Source organism: Vombatus ursinus, unplaced genomic scaffold, assembly GCF_900497805.2.
Source record: "Vombatus ursinus unplaced genomic scaffold, bare-nosed wombat genome assembly UNPS02015129.1, whole genome shotgun sequence".
Classification (NCBI taxonomy): Eukaryota; Metazoa; Chordata; class Mammalia; order Diprotodontia; family Vombatidae; genus Vombatus; species Vombatus ursinus.
The window spans coordinates 162,234-170,136 of record NW_020954907.1 but is presented as its reverse complement, the minus strand read 5'-3'; positions in this window follow the sequence as shown (position 1 = coordinate 170,136).

Below are 7,903 nucleotides of genomic sequence, written 5' to 3'. Positions count from 1 at the left end.
AAGAAGAAGAAGAAGAAGAAGAAGAAGAAGAAGAAGAAGCTCTGCCTGAATTAGAAATGTCAGAGCACCTGATTTTAGAGTTCAGCAATTCATGAGGCAACTTGACCTTTGGCCCCATGGGAGTTAAGAGGGAGTTGGAAGGTAGCAGGCAGGTCTTGTGAGGACCAGATAAGGTGGTAGCCCAGTGATAGTTGTACTGTGCAGGGCAATAAAACATTAAAGAACCACAAGGTAAGGATAAGGGCTTGTCATCTCTGCAGGGAGGACTCAGGTACTCTTAGGGAGTATCTACCTTCCACTGCCCCTTCCAAGCCAGTATCCTGGGGCACAGCCCCCTTTGTCCTAGGTTCATTAGAGCTCTGACTTTCTACAATTCCCCATCTCAACCATTCAGTTCCATTCAGTTCCTTCGAGCTGCTGCCTTTGGACCTCCCATTTCAGTTGTTAATCTCCTAAATGTAGCCTCAAAGATGTTCAACTGAACACTACATGTAAGAGCTTTTAACACACCTAAATAAATACCCCTCCTCTTCCTTTTCTTCCAGCTGCTTCTGAAGAGAAAGAAGCAAAGAGATACATCAGTGAAGAAGCCAGCATCCATTCCAGGAGCTCTAAAGAAACATTTTGGATTGAACCTAATGAGTTTAGGAAGTTAAGTCAGCAGTTTTCAGTAAAGTCCACCCTAAAATAGAAAATATCCCAAGGGGTCAGGGCTAAGCCACCATTCCCAGGTTAATGGGGCCAGCCTTATGCTACCTTGAGCAAATATGGCTTTTTGGATAAGGGGTTTGCTTGTAGCTACTTAGAAAAATACATTTTGGATTGAGGGACACCTTCAAAGTCAAGTATCCTGCTTAGCCCAACCTTACATTTTTCATTACATTTCCTGGGGAAGTTTCTTTCCAAACCAAATGAGTCTGACATCTTGGTTCGGAGGAGAGAGCATTGACTTTGGAGTCAGAAGACTTGAATTAAAGTCCTTCTTCTGTCCTTTAGTACTTAGGTGACCTTAGGCAACTCATTTAACATCCTCCGACCTTAGTTTCCTCATTTGTAAAATGAGGTAGTTGATGATTCCAGAGGACATACGATGAAGGATGGTACTAACCTGCTGAGATATAGATGATGTGCTCAAGACACAGAATGAGACATATGTTTTTGTGATATGGCTAACAGGAATTTGTTCAGCTTGATTATACATATTTGTTACAAGGGTTTTGTTCTTTTTTTTCCAAAAGGGGAGGAGGAAGGGATGAGGGAGAGAAAATAAATATTTGTTCCTTGAAAAAATTGAATTAAAAATGATAAAAATGAAATGAGGAGATGGGTGGGACTGAGGCAAACAGGGTTAAATGACTTGCCCAGGATCACACATCTAGTAAGTGTCTGAGGCCAGATTTGGACTCATGAAGATGAGTTTTCCTGATTCCAAGCCCTGCACAAGCTACCTCTGCCCAGGGTTACATAAATAGTAAAAGGTAATATGCAAACTCAAGTCTTTCTGACTTCAAGTCTAACACTCTTAAAGGAACACATTAGTTGTCCTCAAGGATTTGGGGATGGGACATTATGTGAGATTAAACTTGTTTTGCTTGGCCACTGAAGACAGAACTAAAACAAATGGGTGAAAGTTATAGAGGTAGATTTCAGCTTAATTTCAGTACCTAACAATGAGACCTATGCACAAATGGAAAGGACTGCCTAGGGAAGTAATGAGTTCCCTATCATTGGAGATTTTCAAGGAGAAGCTAGACAACCACTTCTTGGGGATATTGTAGAATGCGTTCTTATTCAGATATGGGTTGGATTATTGAGAGGATCAAATATGTTATTAATATTATTATAGCCAGACTTTGTGCAAGGCCAGATCACCTAATATGGAGGCACTCATGTAGGAGACATAAGGGACCAGTTTCTGGGAGAAGATGTTCTGTATTCCCTTACTACATGACTGGGAATAGCCTCTTTCAATTGGCAGTGTAGCTCACACACACACACACACACACACACACACACACACACACACACACACAACAGTGATTAATCTGACCTATACTGCTTAAAGGCCAGGTATGTTACATTTCACTCCTTGCCAAGGATTCTCTGGCTTTTTAGGGCTTCCTTGCTTAGCCAGTTGCAAAATTTGCCAACAATCCTGCCTCCAAGTCACCACAACTGGAATCTGGGTCCAGTGAGGATTCCACCACCCAGAACTGAAACAACAAGCAAAACTGACTAGAACAAAACCTTAAGCCTGATCGTCAGGGTCATAAGGCCCAAAACAGGAGAAGAGATAAAATTCATCTTTCCTCTCACCCAGCTCAACTCACGATGTTCATGTTGTGGGGGTCAACAGTAACCTTCATTCACTTTGGATGCGGCTGAAAACAAAAAAAGAGAGACTGTCTCAGTCTGGTAGTTTTAAAGACACAATCTGTTCTGACTACCCAGCCAATGGAAAAAGGCTACACTCACCCCCATGATATAGGAACCTAGAATGTCCTCTCCAAAAGCAAGTCTTTGGTGTCTTCCACATGAATGCCTCCATGTTAGGTGATCTGGGCGTGCACAAAGCAAAGTCCTTTACATTATCATCATCATCACCGTCACCATCATCATCATCATCATCATCATACATTATTGTTCTAAATCTTCTCCAGGCTAAACACCACTAAATCTTTCAACCCATTCCCTTATGGCAAGTCTTCCAGTGGCCTCGCTGCCTTCTGTCAATGTCCTTCTTTAAATGGGCATCTAGAACTGAACCTTACCCTCTAGGTGTACCCCAGTTCTCTGAGATCCACTTCCCTCCAACCCTGGACTTTAATTCCTCTCTCCCCATCCACATTTTTGTCATATGGACCACAATGACATGAACTTGCATTCTTTGACCCCATGTGCCTTCCCCTCCCTCTCAGTAGTCCCTGACATCTACCAAGGAAGTCAACAAGAAATATCCCACATCCATAATTAAGCAGGCAAACATATCCCCTAGGCTCTAACTGCAAGTAATAGTAGAATGTTTCATTACCAAGCTCATAAAGAACTCATTCATAACTAACTGAGGGGGATTATCTCGAAAGCCCCAAGCAGCCTTCTAAAATTGGACTTTCATGATGGCAGGGTCCTGCGGGCCCATGCCATTCCATACTCCCTGACTGAGCACAGACCCATGTTATTTGATGACCTTGTTTCTAAGGAAGCTTGGTAGGTAATTAGGGATTTTTAAGCAGCAGGTAGGATTTCGACCATAACAGGCACCCAAAAGAGAATTATTTTGTTCTCTGGTAATTAGAACAGAGAGTTATAATTGAATTACACTTCTCCTTATTCTCCCAAATCATTTGAACGTAGAGGCACAGAGAGACAGAGTCCTAGGGCCACTTGAGAGTTATCCTAATTTGTTCCAACTTCATAATGAGCAAATGCTCACTTACATGAAGGCAGACACATACATATGGCTACACACACACACACACACACACACACAAAACCAGCTCTACAGCTAAAAAGATAATTTTATACTGAGACCATATAGCTGCTGAATTTGGGCCTTCTAAGATGGCACTACCTTGATGGAGCCACCATGAATAAAGGCTGAGTTCTCAGTGTTGTATGCTCATCAGCTCTATTATAACACCATATCCAGAGATGACTAAACTCAGGGGACCTGATTCATGTTCACCAAACTCACAAGAGACTTGTTTATTTATATTATCAACTGCCAATTTGTTTTTTAATTAAATTGTACTTTTTTCAATTAAAAAGTATATATTTTATCTCCCTCCCAGCTCACCTCTCCCCTATTGAAAAAGAAAAACAAAACCTTTGTAAAACATATGCATAGTCAAGCAAAACAAATTCCCATGTTGGCAACGTCCAAAATGTATGTTTCATTCTATATAGTCCACCTCTCTGTCAGGCAGTGAATAGCATTCTTTGTCATAAGCCTGTTGGATCTGTGGTTGAGCAATGTGATGAACAGAGTTCTTAAGTCTTTCATATTTGTCCCTTTTCACAATATCGTTATTCAACTGTTTTCCTGGTTCAGTTTGCTTCAATCCACATCACTAATTGCCCATTTCCAGAGCCATAACTTAGAACTATTGCAAAGTAGCATGGGCTACCTCACGCGGTGGTGGGTTTCTCCTCATTGGAGGTCTTCAAGCAGAAACTAGATGATTCTTTTTCAAGAGTTTTACAACAGGACCTTCTTTCAGGTATGGATTAAACTAAATTGGCACTGAGGTCCCTTCCAACATTAAAATTTTATGATTTTGTGAACTTGTGAATAAACAAGTCTCTTCTCAGTTTGGCGAGCATGAATCAGGTCCCCTGAGCTTAATCATCTCTGGATATGGTGGTATAATAGAGATGGTGAGCATACAACACTGAGAACTAAGCCTTTATTCATGGTGGCTCCATCAAGGTAGTGCCATCTTAGAAGGCCCAAATTCAGCAGCTATTGGAACTATGAATTTTGTGAATTCTGACACATGGGGCAAGCTTTTTTTTTTTTGAGAGGGAGCAGATAGTATAATGCCTGACCATTTCTACTTGTGGTTGAGGTAAATAAAAGACAGAGGTCATAGGATTTAAGGAGACTGAGGAACTGGGATATCAGAGCATTCAAAAGACTCGGGGTTGGGATAGAAAAGAAGACTGTCAATAATAAGATGCAGATTGAGACACTGTTTTTGAACGTGGCCAATGTAGAAACTTGCTTTGCTTCACTAAACCTATTTGTTACAAGGTTTTTTTCTTTTTTGTTGTTCAATTGGAAGGGAATGGAAAGGAGAGAAAATTAATTCTTGTTAATTGAAAAAGAATTAAAGAGGAAAAAAGAAGACCCTGAGTCAATTACCAAAGATATTGGAAGAAGGGAGGGTGGCCTCCAGGCCATAGATGACAACCACAAAAAAAAAATCTGGACAGGATGGAGTAAATTTAAAAGGAGGAGGAGGGGGCCACTGAGTGATGGTGGTACAGGAGGAGTCTGAAAGTGGAGTGAAATATACACCAGTTCCTCCTCTGTTTCTGGGGTAGCCAGACTTGGAGGGGTAATCAAGAGATGGTGGTATCTTCAGGAGACAGGTAGACTTCAGTGGGCACCATAATATAGAAGGAATGTGAGAAGAGATCTAGGATAGAGGAGATTTTAACAGTAAAAGAGTTATCAGCCACACATTAAGCTCCTTGAGGATAGGGACTGTTTTAATTTTTGTCTTTGTACCCCAGCACCTAGTAGAGAGTTTGGCACATAGTAGGAGCTTAATTAATGCTAGCTGGTTAATTCCAGAGGACATAGTGAAAATGGAGGACAGAAGAGAAGGGAGACTGAGAAGGGCTCAGCCTTTCATTCTGGCTGGGGGCAGAGTGAAGGGGGCCTACTTTGATCACCTCCATCCATTCTAAGTGCCAGGGGTGGCACAAGAAGCCAGACCAGAGAGCACATTGGAGTTAGTCTTATCTCAGTGAGTTGGCAAAGTCAGGACTTGGAGGATGATGGCGAGGGGATGAGGGAGAGGAAGAGGCTGGAAGGTCAGATGCCAAGGTATAAGGGTATGATATATGGTGGGGGGAAGGAAAGAAGTGCATCCTCCTGAGAGAGAAAGTGTTCTCTGCTGCCATGATGTATTTCAATGCCATCCCCAGACAAGTGCTAGTTCTACTCTCCAAGTTATTATTTCACAAGAGGAGACATCTCTGGCAAAGTAACTAGTACTATCATTGGTTTGCACAGGGTCTATCTGTGCAAAAGAGACAAGTCTAGATCAGAAGGCTGCTTGTTGTGAATATAATCAGAGCAAAGGGATTGGGTTGTTCTTGAGGGGTATTTCCATCCCTCTGTAGTGCCTAATGGGTATGACCTTCTCTACTCTAGGGATCATCTGTCTAGATCAAATCATACCACCCATTAGACTACCACCTCCTTGGGAAAACCACTACAGAAACACTGACAAACTCTTTCCCTCTTGTTCTGCTTTTCCCCCTAACTTTCTGTCATTACAAAATATGGAGTTTGACTTTCAAGCTAGAAAGAGCCTTCAAGGCTATTCAGCCATTTTACAGACGAGGAGACTAAGGCCCAGATTGGCAAAGAGACTTACCTAAAGTCACAAAGGTAGCAAGTAGGAGAGTTAGGATTTGAACCTACATCTTCTGATTCCAAATCTAGGGCTTTTCCCCTTCCACCAGGATACTTTCAAATGACGAGTATATTGCGAATGGCATGATTGCTGCTTACATTGCATTAAACTACATTTTAAAATCAAGACACCAGCAAGTCAAAGAGCTGTAATTTCATTGTCTTTGTAGGTGCTCCTTCTACCAACACACATCATGACATTCCTGTAACTTAGTGCCTTAAATTACTAGATAAATGCCAGCTGTTACATTCACTCATAAGAATCTTGCCTTGTGTGTGTTTGGGATGGGGGAAGGGGGGATTCTGTCTTCTCATGTCAACTTATCTATAATTATTCTCTATTTGGCATATAGAAATGATATATATTATATATATGTGTGTGGAGACAGAGACAAAGATTTCCTTTCTTTTGAGGTTTTAGAATTGGGAAGAAAACCACTATTCTACCATCTCTCTGACCATGTTGACAAGGTTTGGGGGTGCTGGGGCCCCAAGAATGCCAAGGCAGAATTGCCTGGAATGAATTCACACACTCAAGCCATCTTTTCAGTCAAGAGACAGTTTACTGTAACACCAATAGAAATGGGTGAAGTTCCTTTGGGAAACTTGCCCCCTAATGGGGGTGAACCTAGAGTTTCTATAGAAAAGGGGCATGCGAAAGGAATGCCAGGGATGCTAATTAGGTAATCTAGGGGTCCAGGAGTCATTGGGAACTATGGATGGGAAAGTGGAGAGAGTATAGTCATTGAGGGAGTTGTCAGAGGTACAGACCTTAGGGATCTGGTGCCAAAAAGAGAGTCCTTGGGTCAGTATCCCTGTCTCTGTCCTGATAAGGGAATTACAGAGTCAGGTCTGCAACAAAGGAAATTTTCCTCACAATGGGGAAGATAGGGGGGCTGGATTACTTTCAGAGACATGGCCTTAGGGCTTTTTTGCTCCAGGTCCCATCACCCCATCAATGTGATCAGTCTTTGAGTATAGCAGTCTTCAAGAATTTCTGTGGCTGAAAAGTTCATCCTTCTCTATCCAATTTGGTGACACGACTCTCCAATCTCAAGTAGGCTGGTCCTTGGACAACAGACAGACAAATATACATCAACAGGCCAGTAACTAGACCCCTTTTTAGACTGATAGTTCCTGTGGCATGGCTTCTGAGAACCCAAAGTTGCTTCCATGAGACAATGAAGTATCAGAGAACTCTGGTGGAGGATTCATTTCATCTGATACGTTTCCCTTTAGGGTGGTTCAGGCCACTATTCAGGAGCTCCCTGTTCTTATCAACCACTCATTTTGTAAAAGGAAAAACTGAGACCCAAAAAGATAAAGTGGCTTGCTTCCTGACCTGAATTTATTCCTGATTTCTTCTTTTATGAGTATTATTTTTCTTTTGAGCTATTCTGGAGTTTCTGGATCTTATTCCAGGATTTCTAGGGAGTCTGTAAGATTCTTATATTCCTTCATATTGCAACTCTTGTTCAAAGTGCTTTGGTTTCACTTTGAGATTTTGCTCATTTTTCCTTTTGTCTTTATGATTTTCTCTGCTGGATTATCTGCTTGTAGGGTGAGATTTTATTCAGATTTTGTCTCTCGATCTTTCGATCTTTCAGTTTCTTTCTTGTATTCTCCATCATTCACTTTGGGATTCCTCTCCTCTTTTTGGCCCTTCTCCCTTTCACTGCTGCCCAGACTCCAAATTTCATGTACCTTCCCTAAGGCCTGACACTCATTTTCCCTATGACTCTAAGCACTAATTGC